At 44.6% G+C, this 22,318-nt stretch overlaps 1 protein-coding gene and 1 long non-coding RNA gene across 5 annotated transcripts in view; both read right to left on the bottom strand.

Moving 5' to 3' along the window:
* The window catches only part of LOC135914717 (chondroadherin-like), a 660,669-nt gene that overhangs the window by 384,910 nt on the left and 253,441 nt on the right, over nucleotides 1-22,318 (bottom strand). The window lies entirely within an intron of this gene.
* LOC139055531 (uncharacterized) lies at nucleotides 744-6,703 on the bottom strand. The gene is made up of 3 exons (XR_011511834.1): nucleotides 6,481-6,703; nucleotides 4,842-4,978; nucleotides 744-1,069 (listed from the first exon to the last, which is right to left on the bottom strand). It is a non-coding gene; the product is annotated as an uncharacterized lncRNA (long non-coding RNA).

Raw genomic sequence — 22,318 nt, 5'->3', positions numbered from 1 at the left:
TAACCGGTCACATAAGTAAGAACAAGTCTGAGTGTGTCTTTAACACAAGGATAGAAAGTTGTGCGAGTTGGTACAGTAACATGATCTTGGATTGTAGCACGAAGTGACACGGACAGAGACCAGAAGCAGATAGGATGAGCGCTAACTCTCAACTAAATTTTTATTGAAACGAAGAATATATATATATATATATATATATATATATATATATATATATATATATATATATATATATATATATATATATATATATATATATATATATATATATATATAGGTGACTGCAAAAAACCGCAGCCCATCTAAATGTATATTGAATACATAGAAGTAAGATGAAGACGACAAACAAAAGCCATCAGCCATCAACTGCGTGGCAAATCTCAAATCCGAGTGCATGCTATTCTCTTATCAAGTATACCTGTAGGTATTGCGACCAATGTGCTCCCAAGATGTATGAGGCATTAGTCATTGCAGAGTTGTAAGGACATGACAATCCTAGGATGATTATGTTCTTGAGGCTTTTTTCCACACTTTCCATCTTTTGAAACGTGTATAGTCTAGTCATGAAAATAAAAATTCTACAACTGGCGTGTGATAAGTTTTGCGTCTTATTTTTTAGCAGCTCATTGAAACGAGCCACGATGACAAATTCAAATGCCGTTACCTCATCAGACATTCAAATTTCTTAAACTCAAACAAAACCAGATAGGCATTACAGTGAGCATGATTAAAATACATTACACTGGTTTAAAGTTATTGCACCACTTTGTGCCAGGTAAAAATGTTAGAAACATAAAAAATGTTAAGATTCTACGGCCAACCGTGAAAACTAAATAAAAAAAAATCATTAAGCTTTCTTAAACGGGTACAGGAGCTTTACAACTGGCCGTCTTGGTGATGGACACGCAGATAGATGAGCAGCCATTCTACTGAGACGAGAATGTTGAGGGCTTCGCATGGAAGTCTGCGAGACACTGCAGAGTAGTTCTTGGTCCACATGAAGGAGGTTGCTTGCATGCACATCTGGGCCACCATACTGAATGCATGGTGTTACCGGAACCTTTTCCCCCTGCATTGTGGTAAAAAAGCATGGTTAAGTTTATACGATATTTAATATGCAAAAAAAGAGGTGAGGCATGCAGACAGGACACTAGAGTAGAGAAGTGAACATGAACACGAAAAACATGAAAAATTTCATTAACTTGCTTTATTAGATAAAATTTTTATACTGTGTGTCATTCATTATGAGGGTTCATAACCGCAACATATTTAATATATAAGCAGGTAGAATTATCAGCTTGGTCAGTTTGCACAAGCTCGTTTGAGGCAAGAAATCGAGTTACACAAACACAACCTCAACATTCTTGATTGAAAAAGGAACACCTCAGATGACATGCAGTCCAGTGAGTGAGAATTGCACAGTTCAAGAAAAACAAATTAAAACTCACAGACCGAAAGCGAATTAATTGATAGGTTTTAGTAGCACAAGGGCATCTTTGGCCAATGAGCGCCAAGTCTATACTGCAAAAGATAAACTTAGTGCATCTTTACAAAGCAAATATATAAAGATGACTAATGCCTCTCTGCACTACAGTTGCTTTGCTCTAGCGTGAAATCATTTTAATGCATGCACACGTACATACACACGCTACACCCAAGTGTAACAGCTGCAGAATTAAAATTGGGCAGCAACAAAGTCGCAACGTTTAACCATTGATCCCAAGCTGTACTAGTGACTGGAGGCAGTACCAATATCGCCAATGACGAATCGCACTTTTTCTGCCCGATGTTACGCTGCTCTTATTGTCAAAGATGAGTTACAGCCGGCATTGAGGGAAAGCTGCCCGCAAGAGCAGCTCCTATTTTTCTGTTATTTCTAACCAGAGACCAATGAAGTAATATATTTTTAGAATGAGAATGACACCGAAAAATTGAGTACGTGAAAAATTCGGTACATTTCTCCGGAATTAACTTGGGGGTTAACGGCTAAAGAGGCAATCCAGAAACTAGAACAAGTTTTGACATGTTTGCTACCAGTGAATGCTAGAAAATATGTTGGCATTCTGTAGTTTTGTCCAACAATGCAAAAGGGATTCTTAATAACTGAGGAAATAAATGGAAAAGTATCATGAAGTATATTTCGTGAATGTAATGCAGAATCACTCAACTTCTGTTACTATATAATCTCCACTTGAATAACCTGCACTTTCTGAACTAGTTCAGGAGGTGCTGCATTTCACTACTCATTCCACCAGTTCAACGTGGCAGCAACTGCATGTTGTGATTTGTTTTACTTAGTGCAGGCTTTGTACAGGGCGAGTTCACAGCTGTGCTGTGATAAGATTTGAGACCACATTGAGATGCTGAACAAGATGAATTCATTCTTTTTAAAATGAAGCTCCTGTTCTTCGAAACGAGAAGAAAGGATACTGAGGGTCAAAATTTTTCTGAATCACAGCTGGAAGATGCCAGGGAAGGCACGTGGAAACTCATTTGTAATTTTCTATTTAAATGTAGAAATGATAAAGGGAAATGAAAACGGTAAAAAAAAACAACCAGGCATGGGGGGAGAACGAACCTACAGCCTTTGCATTAGGCATGCGATGCACTAACCACTGTGCCACCGAGGCAGCATTCAACCATCCACAATGGCCCCTCAGATTGTCGACGCTCGAACACGGCCGTAGTTCCACAGTGGTTAGTATATCACATGCGTAATGTGAAGGTTATGGGTCCGTTCCCCACCCACAGGTGGATATCTTTTAATCCACTTTCACTTACCTAGAATTTATCGTTTCTATACTTCATATAAAAAACTTAAAACATGTTCCTGTATGCTTTCCTTGGCCTCATTATCTGCTGGCTTCTTCCAGTTCTGTTACTTCCAACGTTTATACATATTCTAATCTGGTAAGTAAACAGTTTTGCATGATGCTGGAATGCAATATAAAACATTATTGCAGGGCCGTGTTATGTAGAATGCCTTACATTGCACAGGCAAGGTGTATTAATGTCAATCTGAAAAAAAAAATTCCCACTCAAGGCAGAAATGCTGTGTAGTGCTGTGTGGAACAGGGTTTACCGAAAACATCTTGTTCAGAAATAAAGCCACCAAACAAGAAGGAAATATGAAAACTAGATGAAAATTCGTGCAGTTGCATGTTAAATATTTAGCACAGCCACAGATGACATAATGAAGGAAGTGCGAAGATGGTCTATTTTGGACACATGAGGCAATATACTTGAAAGATGCATATGAGCTTACAAGTGGAGAAATATCGTTTATGTAGCAGCTAAACTACGAACAGGCCTAGAGCACACTGATACAAGGTGTCGAGCATGTAAATCTTATGCCCTTAAGTCAAAGAAACGTGGCTGTTTCTCATGATTCGCTACACATGGCTGGCTCACACAACTTGGCCACTTCTATATATGCCTTGTAATTACCAGGTGGTCTGTATGACATGCGCAAACTTTAAATATGTACAAGTGCCACGTAGCTGGACAGTACCGAGGTAATGTCGTTTGTCATCGTTTTGAGGAAGTGAAACCAATTCTTGCATTTTTCCTAATTAGGTAATTAGTTATTAACAATTATATAACTGCTCAAACATTTTATTCAAAGCAAAAGTGTCAGTGCGAAAATTGTAGAGCATCCTGAAAAATTCCCAATCCAGATTTCTACTGTTCAGTAGGTGCAACAAATTTTTCTTTTCAAGCTTGAAAGAAGCCAGTGAACACATGCAAGAAGTGCCATGCAACTAACCGCTCGTGCACCTGAACACCATTTGGCTCCTTCCATGCTTGAAAAAAACTTTTTGAAAAGAATATTTTAGAAATTGATTAATTATTATTGACTATGTTTTAGGCAAAATGCATGAAATAGTGTGACTGCCACTTCCATTTTCGGCGACATGAATTGACTCCATTTGCATGTCCAAATCCAGCTATACATGGTGCGTTTTGAGCTGGTTCTGTAATTTAGGCTGGTTTTGACTAATTGAAGCTTCACACCTTAATAATGGAGTCAGCCTAAAAAGAAATTGGTACATAAACAGTCGCTGTCAGTACTCCATACTCCTTTAACTTAGTGCAAAGTGCTTGTGAGCCAAGAAGTTGGTAGATCTAAGCAGTATTTCTCATTTTGACCTGGTGTTATAGCCCACTTACTATGATGCCATGCTGCTCAGTCATGCTGGCCCCAGCTTCAATCTAGGCCATGGCAGCTGCCCTCCAATGAGGGTAAAATGCAATACCGCTTATGCCCTTAGATTCAGGTGTACATTAAAGAAACCAGGTTCCCAAAACTTTAGGTTTTGGAATGTAAAAGCCCATAACTTAATTTTAAAATCTAAAGGTGCTTTATTAGGAGCAGGGGCACCATTTTGAGCTTTTACTGCACTGCCATGGCACCAAAAAGCTCCAAGTAAATAAAAACAATTTCTTTGACAATGTACATATCTTGCAAACAATTACAAACACTTCTCTGCATGCACCTCCGTTGCTGTTATATTTAGATCCGTATGCCAAGGCGGGTTATGATGTTGGAACATGTTTCAAATTTTTTTTACCGCTTTAAAGTTGCTGGTTATTTTGCATCTCACTGTGTGTCGAACGCACATTTCAGACCATCAATTTCTTCAGAAAGTGCACTCCTCTTTATTTATTTGTGCATGCAAAAAGGGTTCAGAAGAACTGCTTTCTGAAGGTCTGTATAACAAGCAAAAACCAATTCTATGTAGGCTGCACAAAGAGAAAGGATTGGTTTGTAAATATGTTATTTAGTTCTTAAAAAAGAGGCAGCTGTCAGTATTCTGTTCCAAAGTAAAAATTGCCCCTACCTGGCTCTGCTTCATTTTCCGATGTTGATGGTCCATTTGGGGGCACTCAACTGATAGGCTGCACTTTGGCGATGTCGGGTGTGCTGTCACCAGGCCCAAGGTCGATCGACATCCTCACCAAAAGTCGAGTCCAAACGCTATAAAAGAAATATCTCATCATTTTGCTATCAGTTTTGTCATCTTGCGTGTTTCACACACGGCCGTCAGTGAAATATTTCGTCACTTGGATACTGAAAGAAATTCAAGCATTTTCTGGCAGCCAAGCTGATGATGATGATGTGTGGTGTTTTATGGCGCAAGGGCCAGGTTTGGCCAAAGAGCGCCATGACAAGTGGTAATGTTGACGACGTATTATGGAAGATGTGACTTGGCTGTAAACTGGTCTAAAAATTGTCGCTGTAAAGTGCGTAAAATCTACGTGCTATAAAATTATGGCGATGACTAATGACGAATACTATTAACATTAAAATGCATCGTGGAAGAATGATACAAAATAGAAAATATATAGGATGGTAAAATTACTTGGAGCACTGCTGCCCCGCCGGAGTCCTTGAAACACAAGGGCCTAGAGGCATGTGCTATACGAAAGAGCTATCACAGCGGCATCCTCTGAAGAGAGGGCGGCAGCCAAGCTGAATACACAGTAAATGGAGAACATTAAAGAGCAAATGCAGTTGTCACATTAGATTGATCAAGTACAGCAGAAATGGAAATAAATCAGTGATACTGTGTCTGTTGGCTTTGAATGCAAGAAACGTAAAAACAGGAACTTGCAGCCACGCCACTTTGAATTTCCCGCGTTTGCTACACCTCACAAGTTTGGCATCGTCCGGTACTCGGGGATAGTAACCGCTTAAAATCAAGATGAACGAGCGTCGGCATAAATTAACAGGATACTTAACCGGGCAATATAGGCGCATAAAAACTCACGTAGCGAAGCTACTGTCAATTACCCGATGACGCATCTGGGGGCGGTGCAGTTTGGGCGAACAATTCAAAACGGAATGCGAGTTTCACTTGTTTCACGCCTACTAAGCTAACACAGAATTTGAGTTTCTTACTAAACTATACTGGATATTTACGCTCCGAATAAAACGCTGGAAATTTTGCTACCTCACATTGCATACGTATGAGTGAGGAAATTGCTTTTATTGTGTTCTACCCAGACGTCACGCAGCAGCTACCACTCTCATTCAACAAAAGCATGAAAGTGGTACTCGTGACACCGAAAACAAACATATACAGCGCCAACGTTACGCCTCTTGGAGTTGGAACTAAGCACGATCAAGCCAGTTAGTTTTCTAGCTTTCATAACGCCATGAACACGACCAAACATCGAGCGAAAAAACTCTCTGCTCTCGAAAATTATTATCGCTTCCATTTATATACCTATCGCTGCCACAAGCAAAAGTCAATGGGCTAGCTGTCCACAAACCGCAGGTTAGACTGACAGCAACATATTACGGTAACGTAAAACAATTTCCACGCTGACTTAGCAGCCGCGGTGTGCTCTAAGTGCCAAAGTTCTCGTTTGCCGCTCGAAATTCACACCATGATCACGGGCACTGCATCTTTCACATGAAATATTGCACGCTTTGCTGCGGAGCTCAATAGGAGGGCGAAACGCATTTGCACGTACCTGAAATCCGCATGCCGGAAACCCGTCGACGCTTCCGAGAACGGGGCGCACAGCCATACACCCGTACGGCGGCTTGACTTGGACGTGAGGCACTTCTATCAAACATTTCACATGCGACATGTTTCACACCGATTGCGCGAGCACCAGAAAATGACGCAGGCCGCATTGCGACGCCGAGCAGACGTGCAGCCACCGATGCGCTGTGTGCGCGGATTGCAGAGAACAAAACTATACGAAACGTTAGACGCGAGAAGATGGCGGCTCTCGTTGAGGCACGGAGTTTCCTTCCTCCGTGCGTTGAGGCGTTGGTTGAGGAGACGAAGCGGACGAAGCAATGACGCGCGAATGAATGTTGCCAACTGTTGGTTCCGCGTTACGCCGGCGGTGGCGGCTTTAGTGGCGTGTGTTGCGGCTGTCTAATTTTTTATTTCTTTTCCCCAAACAGTACAGCTAAGATCAGTTCTTTGTTTGAATTTTTAGCTGTGTCGTTTGGCATTGTCTTTGTCTTTTTATGCTATAAGCGGCCAATTATGGCCTCTCAGGTTCGCGCGCGCCAGCTTCGCGCGCAAATCTCAGAGGCCATAAGACAACTCGTTAGGAAGTGCCGTTATTGTCGTTGTTAACGTTTCATCATCCTTTCTTCAACTGAGATAGAAAGGTAGTGTCCCTTTTCCCGGGGTTCGGAGGGGGCGATCAAGACGGCATCGCTCAGCGGGGGGCGGGGGAGCAGGTTGGTGTTGGTTCTTATCGCGAAATTCGCGAACCCTGCGATTTTTTTTATAACGTAAGCATTTCTATACTTCCCCTACAAGAAAAACCATCCGTCCGTCAGTGCGTACCGCACGATATCTTTCAAAATAGAACCCGCAGCAGCGAGTGAATTCACCTTCGTGCTAGCTCTCGCTTCAACGCGACCGAAGCGGCGAGAACACTGCGCTCACGAAGCTTTCAGCTTATGCCGCACTATGCGCTTTCCGCAGATCACTTTCAAGATAGGTGTGCGCGCGTCTGTTTTCAAAGCGAAGTAAACGGTGAGAACACAGCGCGTGAAGTTTGCAGCAGTGGGCACACTCTGTCCACAATGCAGTTCGCTTTCAAGATACGGTTCGCGCGGCCGTGCCACAAGCAGCCGCCGCCGGAGAACGGTTGATAATGGTTCGTCGCGGATGAGGAGGGCTAAAGAGCGATAACGGCTCAAAACGAACGGAACGTCACCAGCGCGCCTGGCCCCGCCACCTGCAGTACTTTGCTTGCGCTGCCGACCAGAGCAGCCCGTGTCGCCGCAGCGCTGTCGCTTATACTTGTCGGATCAAGTCTCATAACATTGATAACGACATGGACTGCGTGTAGATGAGGAAGAGTCACAATGCTTACGCACACTTAGACAAATCCTAGAGGAGTTCCTGTGTGATTTTTTTACCGGAAATGTACAGTCAGCGGTGGGACCCAGAGTTGACAATGCCTGTAAGAGGGGTGCCAAGCTTTTTTTCTTTTGTGAGAGTCTTGCCCAGCTCCCAAAGATCTGCTCAAGCTAAGACTTTCTGATGGCTGTATGTGTTTTTTTTATTGTCGCATGCCCTCGAACAGCCACGATTCCTACAGTGTAATGGCATTAATGCAGTATTCACGTCCAAAGGGAAATGCAGCCGTTAATTGGGCTGCCTAAGGTTTGCGGCCCGGCAGCAGCTGCCCTCCCGTCCCCCGTTTCCGTTGACAAGTTAGGGGGAGGGGTCTAGAGCAATCTTACACCCCCCTCGCCACAGTGGCGTAACCAGAAAATTTTTTCGTGTAAGGTGGGGGGGTCCCAATTGACCGTGGAGGGTGAAGGAGCGGGGCCGTTGCCATAGCAGCAAAAATTTTATTGTTAGTGAGCGTTACAAGTGCACGGTGTGCCCCACTTGGCTACGCCGCTACTAGCCCCCCCCCCCCCCCCGCTATCGACGCAAATCGAGCTATCAGAACGTGCATGACACGCATGCATGACATAACATGAAATATATGCCGCGAAGCTAGCATGGATGTCGTCACATCATCATCATCATCAGCTTATTTTGACGTCCATCGCAGGACGAAAGCTTCTCCAGCGATCTCCAATACCCCTGTCTTGTGCCAACTGGTTCCACGTGTTTTCAAGTTTCCCAAATCCATCACGCCCACATTATTCTCTGCCGTCCTCGACTGTGCTTTCCTTCCCTTAGCACCCATTTTGAAACTCCAATAGACCAGCAGTTCTCTCCCTTACGCATTGCAATGTCTGCCCAGCACGACTTCTTCCTCATAATGTCAACCAGAATATCAGCTATTCCCATTCGCTCTCTAATCCACATCGCTGTCTTCCAGTCTATTATCATCATGCCTAATAATTTTAATTCCATCGTTCGTTGCGCGGTCCTCAACGTCTTCCCAAGCTTCTTTGGTAACTTCCAAGTTTCGGCCCCATACGTTAGTAACGGTAGAAAGCTATGGTTAGCAGTAAGCTCCCTGGTCATGATTTAGTAATGCCTGCCGTAAGGTCTCCAGCTAATGTGTTATTTTTGTTAATTTCCTTGATCAGAGGCCCTTGCGAGTAATTAAGCTCAATAAACGTATTTCTGCGCAGGTTCTAGAGGCTTACTGCCGACCATGACATTCGCTCTCTCGCCACGCTACGGAACATTACTTTTCTCTTCTGCATACTAACTCTCAGTCAGACTTACACTTTCTTCGACAAGTTCCTCAAACCTTTGTTGCAAATAGTCTGCAGCGTTGCTGAGTATGCCAATGTCATCTACGAACCGTAAGTTGGTGAGCTATTTACCGTTACCCCTCACTCCTAACCATTCCCAGTCTAACTGGTTGCACACCTTTAAGTATTCAGTGACAGCATTGTAAATATTTTGCTATTGATCATATGAAGCCTTTTGCAGATATCTGGCTATGCAAAGTCTGCGCGTTAGTGTCATCCGTTCGATATCAACATTCGAGGGAAACTTCATTTTTGACCACTGTTCGGAGCCAGTGCGCTGCTGCCTAGGTGCCCCGATCTAATCATTCCAGCTACCTGACTCAAGCGCAGGTAGCGCGCGTTTCATGTACAGCCAATATCAACGCCTTAACTGGCAATGTTCATTCATCACATACTGTAAGCTTGTTCACTTACTCCCTTATAATTAGGGTGTAAATTAGAAAGGCTGGGGTGTTCCAAGGGTGTTTTCTTGTAGAACACCCTTTTCCGTTAAAAAAGGGTGTTTCAAGGGTGTTTACAAGGGTGAAAAGATGAATACACCCGCATTACACCCATAAGGGTGTGAAATTTTTTAGAGTGTAACGACGCTTTTCAAAGAGTAAATCAGTTTAGTAAGTATTTCAAATCGGTTTTTACCCAAGACAACGGAACGTGATCAGATTTATGCCATCGGCGGAGAGGAACCGGCAACATGCTCGTTGATCTAGAGCTAACGGAATTGGGCATACTTTCACTGCTGCTTACCATCGACAGTAAAATATCTTGCGGCCCAGATGACATTCCAAATGCTTTTCTCAAGAGGTACGCGGAATGGGCCTCCAAATACTTCTTATTTATTTTTAAGAACACATAGAATCGTCCAACGTGCCGAAAGACTGGAAAATAGCGAAGATTATACCGATTCTCAATCGGGTTACGCAACAGGCCCTTCAAATCGACCCATTTCGCTAACTTGCACATCTTGCGAAATTCTCGAACATATCTTTGCAGAAGATAATAACTTGGTTAACAACAACTGACATGGTTTCAGAAAAGGACTGTAGACGGTTACGGTTACGCAGTTCATATAAACTGTCCGGGCCATAATCTCACTCTAGCGACTGGTGACCGCGGGCAGACTAATATAATATTTTTAGATCTATCAAAGGCCTTCGACCGAGTGTCACATCCTAAATTTGTGAGAAAACTACAACACATTGCCGGATCTGGCAGTATGATAAACTGAATAAAACCTTATCTTTCATGTCGACAACAATTGTTTAAAACCAAAAATCACCAATCGAAATGAGTAGAGGTGTCTTCCGGAGTACCACAAGGGATAGTCTTAACACCAATTCTTTTGTTTCTACGCATCAATGAAGCATGAAATAATGATATCATGAAATCAACGGTGGGCATGTTTGCCGACGACTGCTTTTTATATACGGAGATTAATAGCCATAATTATCAAGTAATGCTAGATTACGAACTTGTGCAAACAACAAATTGCTGTCTTGCACGGACAATGAAAATGAATTTAGACGAGACCGTTTTTATGAGAGTAAGCAAAAAAAAAAAAGGCCCGCTGGAATTGATCTACACGATCGAACAGCAGAAATAAAAATTTTCGATGATTATAAACACTTGGGCATTGTTCTGATTTTAAATGGGACAAACATGCATCACACTTATCTTCTAAGGCATTTTCAGCACTTTGTTCGTCTACACGCGCTTTAATATCTGCCTCATCTGACACTAAAAGGCTAGCCTACACCTCATTCATTTGTCCAGCACTAAAGTGTAGCATTGCTTGTTGGTTCTCTCATAAAAAACAGTGCCTAGAAGTAACACAGTGAAAAGCCATAAGATTCATCTATTGTAAGTAAAACTGCAACGATTCCCCGACATAACTCCTCAATAAAGCTTGCCTCCCGACAATTTGCAAGCCTGCCTAATTCTTACGCCTGAACTTTCTATTTCAATTCTTAAATGGGGTGAAAGAGAAACGGTGGAACACTAGAAGCAAACGTCCAAAAATTTAATGAAATATAGGTTCCGCACTGACACATTTAGGAATTCATTATTGGAATTCATTGCCCAGAGATACTAAGATTTGCTCACTTGACACTTGTCTTCCTATGCTCTAAGAATGTGTCCATCAGTATGTACCGTGATTATAAAGATCGCCTACAGACAGCGCATTTTGTTTTGAATTGGTTTCGATATATCTTTTGTTGTTCTGATTCTTTGTTGTTCTTTACTACTCTTTAAGGGCTGGCTCAGGAAGGTCACGCCCTGCTGCTGCACTGCTCAACTACGTTTTGTAGTTAGCTGCAATATTAACAAGTTTAAAACAGTCTGTCATTCATATTTCAATGCAATGTGTTTTCACATATCCTGTCATATGGAGGCTAGCAGTATCTACAAAAAATAAATGTATTAATAAAAATATAAATAAATAAACATCTTCAATGATCAGCGTGGCAAGCTTTTATGGTGATGTAATGTCTCCCGTGACAGGGTCTCCTTCACTGCCTTGTAAGTAAATGCCAAACAGTCTTGATAGATAGTGATGCTTGGGCCTTCAAACAGATATTTATTCTACGCTTTTTTCTTTTTTATAGAGCTTTGCACGCAGTGTCCCGACTAACCTTGCTTCTCTCTTTTTTTTGAAGTTTTACAAAATAGAGACCCACCGAAAACAGTTCTCCGCCCCTTCCACTCCGTGAAGATGGCCGAACAGCGAACCTGTGTCAGTTACGCCGAGTGTTACACCATTCAAGTCAAACTTCGCAAGCAATGTATATTATAAATCTTTTTCTTTCACCATTCTTTCACCTCATTTTCGCTTTTACGGCAGGCAGCTTCTTCCTCAGGAGTACACACTACCCGTGGTCTTCCCATAGTTGTAGCTAGGATAGAACGTGCGTAACCGCTAATAGAAATCTCTGTATATTGGGCGTGAAGCCCACCATTGGAGATGCGGACGATGCAATCGTTTTTACGATTGGTTGGATCGGTTTGACGATGACGTGGGGCCGGCACTTCTTCTTTGCGCAAGCCGGCAGCCACGCGCTCCTAGTATCGCGTTTCGATCGCTGGGCTCTGTTCGTTAGCCACAAACCAACAGCATAACATTTGTTTCTTTTCGGCAAGGTGGAATCGATCGCCGATAAATTCGATGCCGATCTGGCTCGATCGCCTAAAATGCACCGTGTGACAACCGTATAAGATTCGCGTATCAGAAAGCATTCTTACAGGGGGAGTGGGGTCCCTCCGACCCCTTTCCCCTTGTTGAGTTCTTCTTTCCCTCTCCCGCTAGGTCACGCGGCCCCTTTTTAGCGAAGTCCGACAACGACGGCACAGGGTCCGCATAAACAGCTTCGCTATAAAAGAAAAGACAACAAAAAGGAAGATAGAATCGGCAGGCAACTTCTTCCGTGAACAGATGTCAAGCTGCTGATCCCGCGAGATTTATTTGAGAGCCTGGGCTCATCCAAAGCGCGCCTCGCCCTGATCCCCGCAAAGGCGTTATATAGAGTGATGGTTTGTGAGCAGCCGCTCGAAAGAGCTCTCGGAGAAGTGATAACAAAAACAGCAGCGAAGAAAGGAAACCATCGCTTCCTTTATTGGGCCAGGAAAGCCGTCACAAGAAGAGAGAGACGACTCAGTAAGAATGCAAAATTACACGAGCGCCCGCTTTGTCTGGATAAATATAAGAACCAAATACGCATTAGTTCTTCCTGCAGAAGAGCGTACCTATTCAAGCGGGAATGTAACTCACAACTTGGCCATATCGTGAAGCTTTAGCTTCGATCTACTTATCATACGGCACTGTGGCACTGTTGCTATAGCGTGTATTGTTGGTGAGCAACGAGCTCCCGATTTCAATTTCAGGCCGAAACATCCGCATATTGACGGGGACGGAATGAAAAAGAGCTTGCGTACCTGATTTTATGTTCACGTGAAATTACAATAATTAGGAGCCCTTGACTACTGCGTATATGAGTGGTCTTGTATTGCACTTGTAGGATATCAAATCCTATCAACCATGCAATCTGCGTGACACAACACTACCTGCGATCGAGCGCACTCTAAAGCAAGACAAATAAACTAGTCTGCATCCGAGTGATGCATGCTACGTGAAGCCGCACGTGGTGTTCTTTGTAACTAGCCCTCTCCCTGTGTTTATAGTACAGCTTCAAACGTTTTACACTTTGTCACAGCATATACGAATGTACAGAGCTCCAATTATAGTCCGGGAGACATTACAATTATCTGTACTTCTAACACAGTGTTAGTGCGTACACGTATCACGATATCCCCAATGAACAAGTTCACTGGCATGATCGCCGTCATCTGTTAGCCTGCTGTACTTTTCAATTGCTTCCAGTAGTTTGGAACTGTATTATGCATCAAGTGCTCGCGCCAGGCGAATAAAAAAACATTTCCTGTTGTCAATTTTGCCATTCTATATTTTTCACATACAGCGGAGTAAATAATTTCACTCAAAACAATAGAGAACACTCGTCTGTTTTCTGGCAGCATCATCGTCGAACTGACCAGGTGAACTTTCCACGATTTATTTGTCCATTTGATACACGGAAATTAATCAATGCCACAAGGGACCACGATGGGAAAAAGAAATAAAGAAAGCTGCCGATGAAACTAAGACAGAAATTTATATAAGTGAATGCGCATACCTTGACAGGTCGGCGCAGCGAACACATTTAACTGTCCAGACGTTTCGTTCTAAGGAAACTGCCAGGAAGTCAAGTAGTGCGATACAATTACTGAAACGCCGTATTGTTCCGCGTCTCTATAGCTCTGCGAGTACAAAGTAATTAAAACAAGAAGTGTAAAAAAACGAAACTACCATTTAGAAGGCTCACTTGAGCAATATCTGCTGCCTCCATTTTCTTCCACTTCGACAACGAACAGAACGCAGTACCGACGGCGGCAGAACTAATGTCTTTCGGTGCCGGCGCGGCTACGAAAGGATAGAAAAAATTTCGCGGCAGGAAGCGAGAATCCCGCAACGCGCCAGTTGACAAATGGTGAAGCGCAAATCTTCCCAGAAAGCCTCGCACCGCTGAAAAAGATGGAGAAACCGCGGCGGCGGTGCACTTCCGTCGCTGCCGTGTAGGTAGCCCCAATGAAATTACCCGGCGATCTCCGTTGGCTTCTAGGGTTCCCCGGCTTGATTTATCGCGCCACCAAAGAAAAACCCCGCGGAGCCCAAGTTCCTTGCGCCAATCCGTACGCCGCTTCAGTGTGCGGTGTGGGGCTCCGCTGCCGAGTGTGTTGTTTCGTTATCTCCAAGTCGGGGCGAATTCTCCGGCCGAGATTTCTCGGCGGACGAAAGTCGCCGAGAAGAAGCGAGATGTTGGGGCTTTCTTTTTTTGCGTATACGAATCTTCGCACGTCCTTTCGTAGGGTTAGTTTTACAGGACCATCCCAAATTCAATTAGGATACGTGGTCCGTCGTTTCTCTGCTTCCTCCGCTCTGAATGCACCTGAGTGAAACACGTCCACCGATTCCGTTACGTTGTCCACGGATGCATACGAAAACAGCTCTTGATTAGCAATATATATAATTCAGAAAAAGAACTGCTCAGCGTTGTGGCTCTTTTAATCAACAACCTATGCAAGCGCAAGGACGAGCGAAATAATAAGGCATGCCTACAAAACTATGGGGATTCCACGCACTGTGGGAGTCGATGTAAGCAAAGCCTTCTGTGCAGTTTGCGTTGACTGACAATAGTCGCCAGTGATGTTGACAGCGAAAGTTTATGTTAATGGACGTTTAGTACAAAAATTCGGAGCCCTTCCACTATGGGGAGATCGGTGAAGCTGCATTGTTCAATATTTATATGAAGTTCTAGATGGTGGTTGTGCTACATTAATTGAATAAAGGCACAAACACATAACTTCGTAGTTTGCTTCGTGTTTTTGTGATCTTTTAGGTTTTACATTATTTATATATTTTCTTCAATTCTACACGGCTCTTGCACACGAACACATTTTTCACCAGAACCTAACCATATACAACTTCGCTGTAGTACGAGGAAGATGAGTCGACGTTAAACCTTGGTTTGCACGAGTTGTATTTGTCTACGTATTAGACAGAACACACAGTGAGACGTGTTTGCTTGAGGCATTGTAGTGCGCCATTATTCATAGCCTGCGAGAAGTTTATGAGGTGCTTCGCATCATGGCAGAAGTGGTCAACTTTAATTAAATTACTGATTTTTACGTGCACAAACCACAATCTCATTGTGAGGTATGCCAAGGTGAGGGACTTCAGGTCAATTTGGCCACCTGGCGTTATTTAACGTGCACCTAAATCTTAATACATAAGCGTTTTTTTTTATGCGAAGCATATTACGAGACCTCAACTCAGCTCCTCAGGCGCGGCGGTGTCGCCTTCAATACCACGTGACACCGTGACGTCACGACAGAAAAGAAACGGGGCTCCAACTCGGGCCGTCGCTCGCGGCGTCGCCCCCCGCATCGGACGCGGTGAGCGTCGAGCAACGCGGCGTTCGGCGCGACAACGATTTATTCATGAAGTGCAACGCCGCAGACACCGACACCGATGACACCGGCTTTTCTGCGACACGAGCTCCTTAACGCTGTCGCGTTAAAATAAAGGCTAGTATGCTTCGCATCCTGGGCGTAACCTTAGCTAAGCCACAGCCATTTTTTTAATTTTACCCCCGTAGCAATGCAGCCGCCGGTCAGGATTGAATCCATGACCTCGAGCAACGCCATAGTCACAAAGATGCCGCGGCGGGTAAAGAAGTGTTAATTTGCTGGGCGACCACTCATGTAATATTGTCTTAAAGCTGCGGTATTTTAATGTGGCTTTTCATCTTTACCCTCTGCATCAGTTGTCCACTGGACCAATTTTCGCGGTGTTCTTTTTCTAAAAAAATAACAGGAACGTACCTCATCATACCTTCAATTTGCATTTTTCCGGTTTCTCCACAACTCATGCCATATCTAGTAGTAGCATTTCGTTTATTGAAGAGACCCCAAGAGAAGCATGCTTCCTGACATCGTCTTGGCCCTGTGCCACGCTCTTTCCATTCATGCCAGCTTTCACGAGCGAACAGTGGTAAGACAGGTAAGGTATTCGTTCGTTTCGTGATTGCGTCGGCTCAATCCATTCCCTGCCTCTACTCATTATCTCCACCGCATCATTCCCTCTATCTTCCTTCTGGGCGCACAAATGCTCTTTTCAAACGCTTGAACAAGGACTAAGCTTTGTGGAAAACACCCTCTTCTTCCATCCGTGTATGTTCTGAACCTAAGCGTAGCGGATTGCGGAACATGAAAAAAAAAATCATACCTGTCTTCACGCTACTCCTGAAGGACTTCCATATGCTTCTGACAGAGGAGTTTGCCGGCGAGCGCCGTGACACCTGTTGCTGCAGAAGCGCCACTATGGGACGGATGGAGGATAGACACCCTGTAACCAGTCGGATATTGGCCTACTCAATAAAAGAATGGATGTTTTAGGGCGAAGCAGTTTATGCGCACCCTGTGCCGTTGTTGCCGGAGTTTACTAATACTATCATCATCAGCAATGTATCGAGCGTCGTCGTCTCCTTCCAGAGCTGGCTCATTGGCGCCCTTCGGCGCTGCCCCGTGAACGCGCTCGTGCCACTTCTCCCGCGTTCGTCCTCGTCGTTGTCTTCCACAGCTGGCTCCGTTGCAATCCGAGGGCATTTATCTTGTAACATTCAAAGATATCACGACCTTTTACAAAGATAGGCATCGCCAATACCCAACTCCTGCAAAAGTGCTTGGCAAGGCTAACGAACGGATCTTGATCCGACTTTTCACTAACACTTTATTGTGCTCGGCAATCTTGAAACATTTCGATTGTTCCTTCACTGGCAAGTGCCAATACTGTGGGGAGGTGGCTGACACCTACCACATGGTTTGGGCTTGTCAGCTAAACTCAGCTCTTCCCCTCAACCCTATCCCAACCCGAGAGGAGTGGGAGGCGACGCTACTCGGTTGCTCGGACCTTCAGGCCCAAAAGGCCTTGGTCCAGAGGGCTAAGCTGGCGGCTCGTACCAATGGGGTCCCGGAATAGAGATTCAATCTTCATCATCCGTTGCCGCTCGCCCTTCCAGCGTAGAATTTCACTCTGTCGCCGTAACGGGGAGGCCCAAAAAAAGTCGGTTTCGTTTGTTGTTGTCATCATTTTGCTTCAGCTTTCTCCATTTTTTTTCTTTTTTGCGGCCACCATGCATGGTAAAAAATCAGTGTTCTTCATATAAAACCGAATTGTCAAAAAAATATTCGATGGGTGTTATTTGGAGTGCTTTGTATCGGTTTAAACGGAAACATGGAATCCTTATAATAATTTAGTCGCATTCAACATGAAATTACTTTCGTCACATCCAACCTTCGTTATAAGCATATAATTGCTGCGGGATGACGTCAGCAGTAAACAATTATGGTCATAAACGATAATATATTATATTTGTTCTTGGTACATCAAGGTTCGACTTGCAGGTAACAAAGAAACACAAAGCGCTGTCAACTAAACCAAACATAATGCAACATGAAACCTCGATCCACAGCGCCAGCTGTCAAGAACATTCACTACAAGAGAACACATAATTACATATCTAGCGCACTGCAGCTGGCAGGTACAATGATTTCAATAACTTTTTTATCGATTACCATGTTTCGTTATGTATTGCGCTGCTAATGATGGGCATAAGCCATCTTCTGAGGCTTTGCGATGTGTTTCTTTGGCAGTTTTCATACAAATAGCATTCTTTATAGGATACATCACGAACTCTCCCGTTTGCTTATTTTTATGTTTCTGTGCCTCTAACAGCTTTCCAGCCAGGTTGGGTCACTAGGTAGTCTATGATCCGATGTGTAGAGCATTCCGTTGCTGTGCGGACTGAACCGGATTTAGAACCAGCCGTCGGGCAAACTTGGGTCACTGGGCATGTGTAACACATGTGCCGCTGTCTAATGAACCTGTTTCACGCAAACTTTGGTCATTAGGTATGTGCCAATAGTGTTTGCCGCTCTTCAATGCAGGAAAATTAAGGCACAACCAATGTCCCAATGAATGTCTACGTTAATGCGATTACCATTGAAGCAATGTCGCGACTTACCGTAATGTCACTGATGAAACGTCATGTATTAGGCGCGCATGCAGCAAGGCGCCTCTTTCGCGCATCAATTGAATCGAATAAAATTCTAGGGTTTTTCATGCCCAAACAACGAGTTGATTCTGAGGCATGTCGTAGTCTGAAACAGCGGATTAATTTTTAACCACCAGGGTATTTTTATTGTGCCGCCAATGCACGGGACAGGGGCGTTTCTGCATTTTGCCCCCATCTAAATGTGGCCATTGCGTCCGGGATTTGACCCTGCGACCTTGTGCTTAGCGTGGCAACAATATATTCGCTAAGCCGCCACGGTGGGTTTTGCGCATCGATGTTGATTATGGTGTTTTGGCGTCCCCTATGAAAGTTGGCGGCGAATCCAATTCACCCGGCTTGCTAGAGATATTTTTGCTGCATTTATAACAGTCTAGTATTTTGACTATCTTTCCTTAATCGTTTCTTTCTCAATTGAAACATTTACCTCTTTATTATACAGTTATTTACACTTGTCCACAGTGCTGGCCGCACACTGTTCTCTTCTTTCCCGTGGACCCTATGACCATATTTGCGGCTTCTGAACAAGCAGGTTCTTTCCTTGTTACTCGAGGGCGTCACACCGTATGAGATTAAAGACGTGAGAATAAACTCGCGGAAGAATGCTCTGGCTGTAGACGTTTCACATCGTAGCGCACTACAAAGCCTTTGGAATGTCACTGAAATCGACAAAGCAAAAGGGTGATCAATGATCCCTACAGGCGGTAACGGCACTGTTGGCGTCATTTATGACGTCGACGTTTCCATTCCGGCCGGCTACTTGCCAATATTAGTAAAACCAACAACAGAACGCACTGTCATCACGCATTTCTCCAGACTCGGAAACACACGCTGCGTGAGGCTTGTGTTTGAGGGAGACTGTCTTCCCACTCACGTCAAAGCTGGCCATGTCCGCCATGCAGTTCGACCGTATGTACCATACATACCTGCAATGCCACAAGTGCTTCAAGATTGGCCCCGTAAGAAGCGTCTGTGTGAACAATGCTGTGTGCCCGCGGAGCGCTGAATCCCATTCAGAAGATGCCTTCCGCGCGACTGTCCTGAAGTACCCTAATTGCCGTGATTCAAACGGAGCCTCATCGAAGGGCTGGCTGCCTGAGGGTCCGGAATGAATTCGCGGTTCTAAAGTGCATGGTTCAGGATCATTCAACACACAGTGAGGCTGCCACTGCGCACATACGTGGCGACGGTATCGCCACCGAAGAGCGCCACGAAACGCCGCAATAAGCAACACACCGTCTTCCACCAAAGTGGCTGCTACATCAACAAAGAGTGCCACCATGAAAGATACAGCGAAAACAAAGAAAGTGGCAAGACTCGATCGTCCTGCAAAGTGGCCCGCACTTTCAAGCTCACAACGTGCCGCTACTCCGGATACCCCCGCCATCAAGACCCTCACAAATCACTGAGGCAACGACACATGATGGTCGCTAGGTTATAATAATGTTGCACTCACTGATGAATGTCATGCGTGTACTACTCAGTAACATGAAAACCCCGTCGGCGCAGAGCGCGCTGCAGATACTGGGCGCCCTTGGCCTAGTGCTTGCGGCTGTACGGACGGACGGATGGACGGACGGATGGATGGATGGATGGATGGATGGATGGATGGATGGATGGATGGATGGATGGATGGATGGATGGATGGATGGATGGATGGATGGACGGACGGACGGACGGACGGACGGACGAACGGACGGACGGACGGACGGACGGACGGACGGACGGACGGACGGACGGACGGACGGACGGATGGATTGATGGATGGATGGATGGATGGATGGATGGATGGATGGATGGATGGATGGATGGATGGATGGATGGATGGATGGATGGATGGATGGATGGATGGGCGGGTGGTTGGGTGGGTGGATGGATGGATGGATGGATGGATGGATGGATGGATGGATGGATGGATGGATGGATGGATGGATGGATGGATGGATGGATGGATGGATGGATGGATGGATGGATGGATGGATGGATGGATGGATGGATGGATGGATGGATGGAACTTTCTTGTACGTCCGGCAAGGTTTAATGCGACCCGGGCTCAGGTCTCCCACGGGGGAACGTCAAGGTCCTGCCTCAACGCCATCTCACGGGCTTGCTAGACTGCCCACGTCTGGATTCCGAGGTCTGAGTTGCGCAGAGCGGCGGCCCACCTCGACGACAGGGTCTCTGGAGCAACTGCCATCCTTCCTATAACTACATTGCACTCCCACAGCAAGTGTTTGAGTGTTGCTAGTCCTTCCTGGCACAATTTGCACGTGTCGTCCTGATGCTTATCTGGGAACACTGTACACTCTTAAAATTTTCACACTCTTCTTGATGAAATAGGGCTGTTTCGGTTTTTTAACCCTTGTAGACACCCTTGAAACACCCTTCTTTCTAAAAAGGGTGTTCCAGAAGAAAGCACCATTGGAACACCCCAGTGCTTCTTATTTACACCCGTAAAAATACGGTGTAAATTAAAAAGGCTACAGAACGATAAATGAACGTTGGCAGGTTACGCATCTATATTATACTGGTGTGTCAAACAGTGGGACGTCCTGCGTCCATAGTTCAGCATGATTTGTTATTACGCTGTGCTGTCTGGTGGCAGTGAGAAGATGACGAAAAGCATGGGGCATGTGCCTTGCTGCAATGGCGAAACCTTAGTTGTTGTTTTTTTTGCCTGAGAGGGTCTCACATTAAATATAGTACTTGATTAACCATGCTTAACCAGGGGTGCAATGTGGCCACACCTCTCAGATTCTGGCTCATGTACTGAACAAGATAGCGCTGAAGTATCCACTAAATACTAACCACATTTTTAAAAATTCCTTCAAAATTTCTTCGCTCTTGGGCGGAATCGAACTGGCCTATTCAGACCAGCTTGCTTGATTCAACCTGCCACGCGCGCAGTTCGAAGCGACGCCGCTGTATGGCTCAGCGTGCCCAGATCGATGCGCGAGAAAGGAGTCTAGCTGCATTACACGCCTCATACATGACGCATTTCGGCGGTAACAGTATGGCGTGTCGTGACGTTGTTCCGAGGCTGATCCCACTAACGTTGACATTCATCCTGAGATGGGTTCTGCTGGAATATTTAGTAGCTCCCTCGTCTCCGCACCCCAACGGGGGCGGAGAATAAGTGGATACGTAGAAATGGGGGAGCGGAAATTGAAATGGGCTGAAAAAGGGAACCGGCTCAGGGAATGTTTACATGTGGTGTTAAGGACATAGGGGAGAAACGGTAGCGCTACCGGTTGTTCCAAATAGTACGAGGGAGAAAAAGGGAAAATAGTGTCCAATTGGGAACATGCATCGTCGATGTGTTGCGCCTATTTTTTTTTATGGAACCAAAAAGAAAACATGGTTCATATAGTCAATGACTAAGTGTTAAAGTGTTAGGGAAAAATAAAAGTTTATATAAGCTCAATGTAGTGCCTACTTTTGCTGTTAATCGCAGGTAGGGCAATAGGAAGTCAAAGAAATGAATGGGATCTCACGTATTGCCTAAAGTAAAGGAATTGACAAAAGAGAATTACCAAGTATAAAAATTAAAAATAAATATAGCATAATAAAACTCAGCAGGTGTTGATAAAAAATCATTACTGAGAGAGAAAATGTGAAAAACACAACAACGGGATTTTAGGAAAAAGAATAATTGGGGCAACGGTTATGATTAGCTCTGTAATGCTACTTAAGATCGCACTAGTGGCCGTGTCCTTCATATCCCATCCCATCACGTTGATGTGAGGAGCTCGCGATGCCTGAAACACGCGTGTGAGTAATAAACATTTGTTGAGGTCCAACCACTACGTAGATTTTCCTCGTTTTCATAACTACTTTAGCTGCTTTAGTTGTTTGGCAGCTACGATCGGGCAAGGGTCCCCTCTTGCTCTCCATTGAACCACACTCAATTCTAATAACTGCGAATAAGCATGTT

Source organism: Dermacentor albipictus, chromosome 2 (assembly GCF_038994185.2).
Source record: "Dermacentor albipictus isolate Rhodes 1998 colony chromosome 2, USDA_Dalb.pri_finalv2, whole genome shotgun sequence".
Lineage (NCBI taxonomy): Eukaryota > Metazoa > Arthropoda > Arachnida > Ixodida > Ixodidae > Dermacentor > Dermacentor albipictus.
This window is presented reverse-complemented; position numbering and strand designations above follow the sequence as displayed.